Source organism: Epinephelus fuscoguttatus, linkage group LG10 (assembly GCF_011397635.1).
Source record: "Epinephelus fuscoguttatus linkage group LG10, E.fuscoguttatus.final_Chr_v1".
Lineage (NCBI taxonomy): Eukaryota > Metazoa > Chordata > Actinopteri > Perciformes > Serranidae > Epinephelus > Epinephelus fuscoguttatus.
Genome location: NC_064761.1, coordinates 34,853,429 through 34,866,050, shown reverse-complemented (window position 1 = coordinate 34,866,050; position 12,622 = coordinate 34,853,429). Strand labels below are relative to the sequence as shown.

Below are 12,622 nucleotides of genomic sequence, written 5' to 3'. Positions count from 1 at the left end.
AGATTGCAGATTGCTTTTTATTTCTAGAAGAGTATTTTTACATTGCAGCTTCGCTAATTCAGTAAAGAATGTAAGTAATTCTTCAAACAGTGTCACAATAACAATATTCTTCTTAGATGTATTGTAGCTTTGTGATTTTAGTGCTTACAGTAACTGCACAAATCAAGAACCAATATGAATGATAAAAAAAAAAAAACGCATTATAATGACTGAAATAATATTCATGTGGCCTTATTCATAACCACAGAAAGAATTCCTGATTAGACTACATCTCCTCCCCTGAGTGGACCACATACTATACAGACACACGAGTGGTGGCTTTTGTGGTCTGCAGAACCATTACTTATTCACAGTGGACCAATAATACTGTGCAAACCAGTGATTCAATAAATTGCATTGTAGCAAAGAAGCCATGTAATTGAAATATCTAGATAAGGATAACAGTGACTCTAAATGATATAAAATGATGAAGACAAAAAAAAAATGCACGGTCCAAAGATGGGCTTGCGGTTGCCTTGAACAGTCTGGAAGGAAAGGCCTAAATAGCAAAGCCATAGAAAAATGATGAAAAGATCTATTGTTGCTTTTGAAGGCGACCCATATCTCTCAAGGACATCTAATTAACAGACAACAGCTGAGTCCATTTCAAATGGTAATATTTTTTCTCTTAAATGCATCATTTTCAGTGCCTTATTGCTTACTTCAACAGACATTAGTAGGTTTTTTTTTCTCCACAGAGGGTTTTCATGCTTTATTTACTACACTCTATATATTGTTGGTGCTTGTACAGGCATTTCTCTCTGATCTCTTCAATATACAATAGTGAATTGGTAGTTAATGAAAGGTAAGCATTTTGACATGCTTTTCGTCTTTGGCTCATCACAGTATTTCAATGTACTACTTTCACACAGTTTCAGTCCAGTCTAATTTGTTCAAAATGCAGCCTGATTATAATCAAATAAATTGCAGTAGCCACAAGTTCATACATTAATTAAGACCTTAAATAATGCTGTTGGACTATGATGTGGCCTTTCCTAAAGCATGCATGGAACAACACATGTACACTGCATTCAGTCACGAAAACTATGAAGAAAATTTTTCTAGATCAACCTTTTCTCCATGACGAAAACGAGAAAATGACGAGTTAAAAATACATCTAAATAATAAAAACTAAGACAAAATGTATGTCACATTTTTGCTGACGAGAAGAGAAGTGATGAAAAATGTTGATGGTGGACGATCGGACACTGAAAGCCAAGAACGTCCATGCTTGTAATTATCTTCAAATGGCAACCTCCAGTAAATAGTCTGTACCAGGATGTTTCAGTAGCCAACAGAAACAGTTAGAGCGAAGCAACGTCAGCTGTTAGTGCTGGTTGTGAGCTGTAATTCAGCAGTAAATAATCAGCCGTGTGTGTCTGACTGTGGACGGTGGAGCTGCTGGATGGATTTGTGGAGTTTGTTAGTTGCAGTAGTGGCTGTTAGCGGTTAGCTCCACTCGTTAGCCGCTGAACAGCAGCGGAGCAAGCGGCCAACGATCGCTGGACTTCACAGCTGATCCCCGCAGGACTCCACTCAGTCCAGACTGGAGACGGTTTCTGGGTTGATGGTGTTTGACAAGCAGGTAGGAGGTTCAGTTATCTGTGAGTGTAGCTGTGCTGTGAGTAAAAGGTAAACAGTAAACAGGTCCAGGTGGAAAAATAACAACTCCATCATTTAGGATTTTGCTAAAAGAAGGAAATCACCTGTTGATTTATATAAACAGATCTCAGGGGACATTTTTTTTGTATTTGGGAACTGGAACTTATTCTGTTGCGATTCTTAAATTAATAATAAAGTTTTTTATCATATCGCCATCTCCCACATTGTTATTGCAAAAATACCCTGAAATATTGTGACGTTATTTTAGGGCTACATCGCCCACCCATAATACTTTCTGTAAAAATATTTCCTCTCTGGAGTTCACTTTGTTCATTTATGAGACTAAAAAAGTAGCACACTCTCTGCTCAAACACACCTGTGCAAATAAATCGGCAATCGCCAGAAGGCGCTACCACATTAAAATAAGGTAAAGATTTGATTCGTTAATTTTTGGCATTTACAATTTTGACTTCAGAATAAGTACATGGGCCAATCATACACCATATATATATACATATATTCTGAATTCTAAGCAAATATTAATTTAAATTTCAGTTTGACTTTGAACTCCTCCCAAATAAAATAACATCATCTGCAGAGCAGCATGTGTACGCCTGCTGTCAGCTTCCTGTGACAGATCTTATTAGACATAAAATCAAGAGTAGTGTGTATTGTGTGTACCTGATGCATTCAGATTGTTGGTTACCATCAACATTCTGACACACACACACACACACACACACACACACACACAGACTGAGGTGCTAACTGCTCACACTATGCACCTGACGTTCAGTCTCTCCCCATGGGGAGAATCTAAAATCAATAGCAGCTATGTTAAAGATGTAGCTTGCCATCTGACCTGTCCTCCCCTCGTCTTCATCACGGGTTTTCTGCCTTTCTCTCTCAATACCCATCACCCCTCCCTCCTAACCCCCGTAAATGATGTGCCCACGTGCTCTTAACAAGGAACAAATTGTTTAAGACAGTCGGTGTAGGTGAAGTGAGTCCCGTGTCCTCAGGCTGACTGAGATTATATGCAGAGGGACAGCAGGTCAGAGTTCAGACAAAAGACTCGATCCTGCCCCCTTAGTTTCCAAGGAGGGGAATTGAGTGTGCTTAAATGTCTTGGGAGTCGTTTGCCTCTTGATTTTGGAATCAATGAAGAGGGTGAGAAGGGAGGGTGGAAGGTTTCTGTAGCAGAAAATGGCATTAGAGTTAATGACCAAGTTTGTCCCAGAGGGGTAGTCCATATTAAAGCTATTTCAGCAGTGACAGCACTCACCACATGACCTGACTGATTAATAACAAAACGGTGCTCAAATAGGAATAACAATAAGTGTCAGTCAGTGTGAAAGGAAAACAATTATTTAGCTGCATCTGGTCCGTTTTTCTGCCTGTTCCTTTTGCATTTTATAACCGAACAGTGAGATTTTACAACTTCTTGTTCCTTCACTCTAAAACATTTTTGTTTATTTTTCAGATGTGGTTGATTCAGGGGTCAACATTAATGTTTTTCACTTGCCTGGTCGGGTAAGTGGGTCAGAAATCTACTTGCCCAAAGTCAGTTTTTACTTGCCATTATACACATTGTTTTATTTATTTATTTACACACATTAAACATGGCTTAATACAGACCATTTCAAACACAAGTACACATATTGGCTTCATTATAACTCGCAGCATTCACAGATAAACACTTGTCTTTATCTGGACACATTCTCCCCACAAATAAAACAAGCTAATGTTTTTAGCACAAGGTAACAGTACTGTCTTATACTAAACATGTTTTCCAAATAAATATAACATGCTAACGTTATTAGCACAAGCCTATGGCATTTTACATTGTATAAATTAGCCTAGCGTCGAGCGGAGATTTCCTCTGATCATATGAAGCCAGGTTAAAATCCCTAAGTATAAATCCTTAAAGGATAAATTACACACACAACTTAAGACACTATTTTTGTGGAGACTTTATTGTCTCCACAATTTATTGTTTGTTATCTGTGTTAAATTAAAGTATTTAAGTAAAAGTAAATAAAAGCTTCCTTTCCATTGGGGGAAATGGTTTTAGCTTGCAAAAATAGACAGGAGGTCTGCGTCCCTGCGACCTGTAGTTACATTTCTGGGAAGGTGCACGTCAGGCTATGCCGTAGCTATGGCGTCAGTTCAACGCAGAAGTATAAATTCCCTATAAGAGGGAGGGGGTTGTCAACAGCGAGATGCTGTCTGCTCTTGTCATGGCACTCCAGCAATGTTTTTTGGAAACTTGATGGACCCTTGAGAAACAACACCATTTTATCCACCTTGCTCTCAAATATTCGGCAAGCTTCCCAACACATAGTTGGATTCTCATTCACATCCTTTAACTCCACCCAACTAAACTCCTGTGCCTAGAATAACTGAAATGGTCGTTTTCACAAATTTGACGTGTGTAAGATTTCGGGGGATTTGGTGCCGTCTACAAGTGAACTGCAGATTGCTACCAGCTAAAACTTCTCCCAGCTAGAATCCCGTCAGTGTTCATTGTTCAGGAGGTTTTTATCAGGAGCTGAATTATCCACAGAGGTCTCTTCCTCTCCAAAACAACAGACCAGGTGATGTAAACCAGTAAAAACATTGTATAAAGCAGTTTCATTTTACAAATCAGGGCATCTCCGATGCTGTTCAGCATCTCAGAGAGGGGCAGCTCACCCGCAACATGCTATTGTGTACTCACCTTTTTGTGCTTCAGACGTCCCGGAGGTGTCTGCTGTGGGCTGAATTATCTGCACAGGTCTCTTCCTTTCCACAAATAACAGATCCAGTGATTTGAACAGCTAAAAACACAGAATAACACAGTTTCAGGTAAGCCGACCTTTAAGCTCATAAACTTTGTCTTACCTGCCGCCCTATCGTTCCTGCACATGCGCGATACCGATTGTGTTACAATATTGTAGTGCATCCCTAAAAATATTCACATTTAAGAGGCTGGAATCAAAGAATTTTCTTTTTTTTCATATATATATAAATACTCAAGAGTTGGTGATCAATTAAACAGTTAATAACTTTATTAATCCTTGCAGCTCAAGTTTCATATGCATTATTAGAAGGGCTGCCTCTAATTCAGAATTTTCCTTGTTGACCAATAGTCGTCATTTAGGTCCATTTGTCGACTAGTCGGCCACGTGTTTACGACATTAATCTAATTATTAAATGATATATTTTGGGCGGGGCAACACAATGGTTTGAGTTGAAGGTGTGAGAAAGAATAGTATCAGTCACATTGTTAACACTGTGCTACATTACAGAGAAATACAAAACCATACTAATGAACCTTCATTAATATAGGCCTATATTTTATCTACAAGTGCACGTCACACACTGAGCGAGCCGCCTGTTAATGACGCTGTGGGCTAATGGGCATGTAGCTACTTCCATGTTTCAGATGATACGTCATGTTTGTAGTCAACCAATGAAGATGAGTTTACATATCACCTTGGGTTCGTCCTTCACCTTCTCAAAATGATCCCACACTTTGGATTTCCTGCCCGACATGTTATTAACTAGCCTGTGGAATAACCGCAGGTACCAGCCCTGGAAATGAACCTGACTCCTGTCTGACTGCTGAGCGTGGCCACTTCCTGTGTCTGCCCTTTCAAATTAAATTCCCACATGGTCCAGTCATACAGGTTTTGATTTATTTTGACAAGACACAGCTCCTAATAGAGTTTCACTTTTGTTTTTCTTTTTTTTGCAACTAAGCGACCAATGAAATCTTGACGACTAATGACCCTTCTGGTCAACTAACGTTTAGTCAACTGTAAGGGGGCAGCCCTACTCAGTGGAGACAATTGAATTAATAATAATAAAAATAACAATAATAATGATAATAATAATAATAATAATAATAATAATAATAATAATATTGTAATGACCCTTGTGTTTTACAGCCCTGGTAAATAATTGGGTTCGCTCTGAATCTGAAGACTCCTATGAAAAATAAATTTACTTCTCAAAAGTGTATGTGTGACAGAAGTTTACCAAAACTGAAAAACTGCAGATTCAGTAGATTTAAATTCTGGTTTCTACTGTAAAAAATAAAGGTCAGAGAGTGTTTCTTTTTTATTTTTCAAACCCCTCAAATCCTCAGACCACGTCTGTGCCATAACCACCAGTTGAAAAACTCCTATTATGCTGGGTATTGTTCTGAATACTGATTGTATCGTTCCTGTGCGGCGGCAGAGGTCCCATCTGATATTTACCACTGTGAGTCTGCTGGGGGTGACGAGGGGGCAAGGCCAAGTCCCACGTGTCTGGCTGGAGAGCAGATTAAAGTGCTCTGAAAAGCCACACACTGCTGCCCGCAATGAGAAAAATAATAATGTGGACATGGCCTTCCCTTTATGACAGTAACAACACATTCTCCAGAGACCAATCTTTTTTTATCAATTCCAAAGAGTGACAAACAGCACGCACGCAAAGCCAGAATTGTGAGAGAGGATGTATGGAGTATTTATGATGCTTGTGTGTCCTGCAGGCGATGATGACAAAAGCAGTCAAACAAACTTATATTACTATGTGCCGTTTTTTATCCAAACAGGTACATCGTAGCTCGTTACTTCTTTCAACATGAATGAGAGCTGCACCATACAGGAAATCCTTGGAAAAAAAAGCATCAATCAGATCCAAACTAGAATTACCTAAAGTGATATTTGGGCCAGAAATCATAATAACGTGACTGAGGCTGCAGGATGATTTGGTTTTTTCATATTTTTTAAATACTAAAGAACTGAAAAAAAGTCATTCCACTTGTAGAAAAGAAACAAGAGATATTGTCATTCAGTGTCGGTGAAATAATCAGGTCCTTCACTCGAGTAAAGAATTAATATCATGGTGTGAAAATACAATTAAAGCATTCAAAATTTTACTTGAAGCTGCTGTAATTAATATTTTTAAATCAACAATAGATTGAATTAAATCTGTAATATAAAAATGATCACTCTTAGTGATGAAGCTGTAGTTTCTCAGCTTTACGAAGCATTTTAGCTTCTACTCCAGCTCATTGTTTTGGTCAAACTGCACCACAACTTTACTGTTTTTTATGTCTCAAGACAGGTTTAAGCAAAAGTATGAAAGCACCGTTAGCAACTTATAGCAAGTGTCTGAAATTTATTTTGGACTCACCAGGCCATTCAGGTCCCTTTGCTCTTCAACCTTACAAACAAATGCTTCCACACCTGAGCTTTTAAACCAGTTGGACTTAGAGATGCGCGATAAATATCAGGCCGATAAATTACCAGCTGATAATGGGACATTTTTATAATTATGCATTATTCCAATTGTTAAAATTATAGCCGATAAATAGCGCTGATAATACGACACCAGACTGCTGTCACTGACTTAACAAGGGCAGCATCGACACACCCAGCACAGTGAGTGGCGGTACATTTAACTTTAAACTTTGTTTGCAAGCCGCCAATAAACACAGAGAGGAAGAACAACTGCAGCACGTTGTCTAGAGGGCAAAACATGTTGTGGTGTGTTTTTTGCAATGCCAGTGGAAGACAACAGGATTGCGCCGAGAGTCTGATCTCCAACTGCCTGACACAGGTTAGAAACAGCGCTGAAGGACCCTCTCCAGAGTGTTAGCACGAGCTAAGTAGCAGCACCGGCTAACGTCCAACACCAAGCTTTTAAAAGGCTCAACTTTGCTGTTAAACTTATAAATAACGGTTCGCCATGTGATGCTACAGTTAGATTTGTTTGTCTGAGTTGAGTACGAGCATAACAAAATGATGGGGAGCTGAAGTGCTCGGCTGTATTGTTTTAACATCTCCAACAATCAAATAGAGAGCAGCCTCTCGTCTGCATATTAGCTCTGACAAAAGCCAAGACGATGAGTGGACCGTGCGCAGGGTTTCAAACTGAGCAGAGAGTTATTATCTTCACCATAGGGTTGGTTTAAGTTGTTTGATGCTACCGTATGTGTTGGTCAGCTGGTCTTGTTTAACACACTGTCGATCACTGTTTTAACTTCCTTAACATTCGTCTCTGAGTGACAGGTGATGTCAACAAAATCAACCTCAAACCACAAATCCAGTTGAGGATAAAATAACACACATCATATTCAGTGATTAGGAAAACGAGCTAAACTTCAGCGACATCACACAGGGTCATGGGATCACCATCAACATCAGAGAGTTCTTCATTTCTAGAGCTCCTATCACATCAGGTGATGAACAGATTAGTTAGAATATTTAAAGTTATTAAATGTTTGTGTCTTTGTCATTTGTCATCACTGAGATGAGCCCAAACACAATAGTGTGTGGCAGCTGTGTTGATCTTTGTCATCAGTGAATTAGACCCTTCAAGAAACTCTGAGTGTGAGTGTGAGTGTGTGTGTGTGTGTGTGTGTGTGTGTGTGTGTGTGTGTGTGTGTACAGTTGTCAGATAAAGAGCCTAAAATCAGATTTGAGATGGTGTGTAAAGGGTTTGTGGATCCACACTAATGCGACAGTTTGAAGATTACACTGTGACCATGCTTTGTGTAAAAACTAAAGTTCTTGGGAAGATCAGCATTTGAGCCCACGTCCATCGCAGACTCCAGCAGGAGCTAAGTATACAGAGTGCAGACTGAGCGGCCAGTTCTGTGTCTGTGTGAACACAAGTTACACATGTGTAAGAGCCACATTTTGCAATGACGGGAGATAAATTAACATGGAATATGAAAAGGCGAGAGAAAATATTGAGGTTATTTGTGTTTGTGTTTTTCCTATTTGGAGATTTAAGTGGAGGCACTACAGGTGTGTAACACCTAATAATGTCAGTGTTTCTTGAAAATGCTATAATGCCTAAAAAGTAGGGCTGCCCCTGACTCAGAATTTTCCTTGTTGACCAACAGTCGTGTTTTAAGGCCATTTTTCGACTAGTCGCCCGCATGTTTATGATATTAATGGAATTATTAAATGATATATTTTGGTGGTTTGAGTTGAAGGTGTGAGAAAGAATAGTATCAGTAACATTGTTAACACTGTGCTACATTACAGAGAAATACAAAACCGTACTAATGAACCTTCATTAATATAGGCCTATATTTTATCTACAAGTGCACGTCACACACTGAGCGAGCCGCCTGTTAATGACGCTGTGGGCTAATGGGCATGTAGCTACTTCCATGTTTCAGGTGATACGTCATGTTTGTAGTCGACCAATGAAGATGAGTTTACATATCACCTTGGGTTCGTCCTTCACCTTCTCAAAATGATCCCACACTTTGGATTTCCTGCCCGACATGTTATTAACTAGCCTGTGGAATAACCACAGGTACCAGCCCTGGAAATGAACCTGACTCCTGTCTGACTGCTGAGTGTGGCTACTTCCTGTGTCTGTCCTTTCAAATTAAATTCCCACATGGTTCAGTCATATAGGTTTTGATTTATTTTGTTAAGGCATATTTTGTTTTTGTTTTCCGTGACTAAGAAACCAATGAAATCTTGACAGGTAATGACCTCTCTGGTCAACTAACATTTGGTCAACTATTAGGGGGCAGCCCTAAATTAAAAAGACAGGATATTTTTTTGCTTTAAGTCTTTAAGAATAAAATGTTATATAAATCAGGTTATGAATGATGAACAACGTCTTCACTAAAAACCTTCAGATTACAGACAGGAATAAATAACTGGAAAGTTTGGTGTATGTAACTGCTACTTACGTGGAAATGTTTGGCTCAGACTTCAAGAAAAAACTAATTTAAAAAGAAAATGGGCCTTCAAGATATGTGTTGTAAAATTTCATACATTTTTAGACCAAGAATAAGACATTACAGTTGAATAGGGTAAAACCTTTTCCAAATTGATATCGCCATTAAGCTTCCCGAGTTGAGTTCATACATTAAGATAATTATTTTTTGCATTTTAAGTTTTCAGAAGTGTTCATATAGGCATTATCTATGAAACTTACATACGTTTCCATAACAGAAATCTGAAATTAGATAAGGCCTAGGGTTGTAGCAATATACCAGTTTCAAGGTACCGTGTACATTTGCTTATCTACGATACTGAAAAAAAAGCAACTGGACGTTGAATCTCCCCTTTAATTTAGTTATTTTCTGAGGGGAGACTTTTTACACATACTTCCATAAATGAAAAGGTTTCAAGTTCAAATGATATTAATAAAACATTTGTTCAACCAAAAATAACCCTTCTGTTTTCATTTCTTTAACGGTCATTCCAACTGATAATAATATCATTCTGTAATACCATGATACCGTGAAACCATGATATTTTCTGAGATGGTTATTGTACTGTGAAAATTTTAAACTGTTACAACCCTCATGAGGCCAAGCTCAAAATTCTTGTTTCATTTTGTTGAAAAATTAGAGACAAAGGATTTTATAGAGGAAATTTCTCATAATCACCCGATAAATCACCCATTTAAAAAAAAAAAAAATGTTCTCATGTTTTCAGGAAATAAATTAAATCTGGCTATGAATGACATATGAACAAACCTCTCTGTATAAACCGTCAGAATACAGAATGAAAATACTCAGTTTGAGAAAATAGCTTTTAAAAATATGTATTGTAAAATTTCATACAAAATTTTAGACGAAAAATAGGGTGAAACTTTTAACCAACAGATATCACCATGAAACTTCCCCAGTAGATTATTCACATTGAGATGATTATGTTTTGCATTAAGTTTTTTTTCAAAAACAAAATGTATTAATGTATAAATGTTTAAATATGCAAATGCTAAATTTTCTATTGACATAAATGCTTTTTAATTTATTTCGTTTACTTGTTTATTTGACAATGACAAATGCATACAACATTACTTCATATGTAAAATACAAAGTAGATGCAATGCATACAGGTTGCTAAGCATGGCTAATTTGCAACCCGTTTGCATTCATTTTCAGAACTTAAACACCTAGATTTGTACTTTGCACTACTCTGAAGGAAGACATGTTATAGACGCAAAAATAGCATAAAATCCAAAATGGACAAGTGCATGAAAAAACTTCTGTTCCCCCTAAACAAAAATATATCTTTAATATAAGAAAGGTATGGTACATGGCTGTTTCATGTCTGGACGAGACCTACAAAGATATAAAGACCAGAAGGATTATGTACACACATAAGAGAAAAAATGTCTGAATGCATTTGCCAAACAGGAACCGAGTTTATTCCTTTATGTGGCATTTTGAGGAATATTCTAACGTGTTAACATAAACGAACTTCATCTAGATTTAATCACAGTCATCGAGAAGACAAACGACCCAAACTGAGGAGAAAAAAATGGCCAAATTATCTTAAAAATTGAGTTTAACCAAGTTAATGACCTAAAATTAAACATTTATATTAAAATGTATTGAGGAGAAATGGTCACTCTGTGATGTACAAGAGAAAGAGAACCACTTTGATGAATGTTAGCGGTATATTGAATATTAAAAGTGCACAGACTCCTAAATATTTCAACACAATAAATGCATATTCAAGACAAAAGCTATAAATCTCTGCGAGATCTCTGCACACTGAGCACAATGGCTCCTGATCCTTTTCTCGCATCTCACATTATGGAATGCTGCAAAGTAAATAGGCACCACATTGAAGGAGTAAAAAAGAGGTATAAATAGATGTTGTTATTCTAAACCATCTAATGTGAAACAACATAATTTTCCTGACAAAGCTTCCCGGCTTCTTTTAAACCAAACACAGCGCTTTAATACGGCCTTTTGTTTCGCCTGTCTTTCTGTTCTATTATTGCAAAGAATTGTTGCTCCAAATCTACAGAGGAACTCACATGCTCGAGATTAAACTGGTCACCATAATCAGGCTGCAGAATTTAATTGTAAGAGCCTCTGCTGGCACTGTTTTCTCTCTTTTTCTGTCCTCCTTGACAAAAATCTGACAGTGGCTTTGCATGGCAAACCTGTTTAATGAATGACTAATCCAGGAAGAGCGCATTATGGCAAACTGTCACACACACATTGTACCAATATTAACTTGAATTTACATTATCATCCTCTGGTAATGCTGGAATATTTGGATTTCCATTAATGCATGGCCTTTCTGTGTGAAAAGCAAACAGCAGTGAACTAAATCTGTTTTTCCCCCCTCTTTTGATTGGATGTTGGTGTTAACGCTGTACAGAGGAGCTTTCTTTATTGGGATGACAGCTCCGAGGCTTCCCCACTCCTCGCAATCAAGCTCACAAACAAAAGACCCCGCTTGCATTACTCAAAAACCTCTTCTCAAGCAGCAAAGCCAAACTCCTATTACACCATTGTACTGGTGCTGTAAATCAACGAGAACAATGAGGAGAGGCACAATCACACAGGCCGGCACCATCATCCATATAAAACATGAACCCCAAGAACAATGCATCAGACACTCTTATGAAAAACTACTTTCCTCCTCCAGTTATTTATTGTGTTTATCTTCTAGCTCTCTATTCAGTGTTTATATTTTTATTATCCTATTTCTGACACACCAGACTCAACGCAGAATAAATCCACAAGGCAGACGTTTGCTTTTTCTGGAGGGTGCCCTACATGACCATAAGGTGTAGCGGTCTGCACTGAAGATGGATCTGCTCAGCACACATCAGGCACGTTGTAAACATTTTAATATACTATCTGTCTGCTTTCAACTGCGTGACATTTGAGCTGTTGTGACGCATCAAGAAAACAGTATGTAGGAAATCTAAGTATTAGCGTATCGAATATACTGTGAAACTCTTTCATAATATTGCAATAGTATGATATAATAAACGTATGTAAATGTGTTACTGCCAGCCTTAATTAACTGGTTTAGATTTAAAAAAGACAATTCACCAAAAAAAACAAAATATATACTTTTCCTCTTACCTGCAGCACTATTTATCAGTCTAGATTGTTTTGGTGTGAGTTTCTGAATGTTGGACATATTGGTCGTACAGTAGAGGTGGGCGGATTGATCCTAAAATATCGATACTATCGATGCTACGTTTATTTAATTTT

At 37.8% G+C, this 12,622-nt stretch overlaps 1 protein-coding gene across 1 annotated transcript in view; it reads right to left on the bottom strand.

Moving 5' to 3' along the window:
• sox14 (SRY-box transcription factor 14) overlaps window positions 1–12,622 on the bottom strand; it is a 203,368-nt gene that overhangs the window by 125,204 nt on the left and 65,542 nt on the right. Inside the window, exon 2 of the mRNA XM_049588003.1 lies at window positions 4,361–4,460. The gene's annotated coding sequence lies outside the window, so the exon portion shown is untranslated. The remainder of the gene's footprint in view (window positions 1–4,360; window positions 4,461–12,622) is intronic.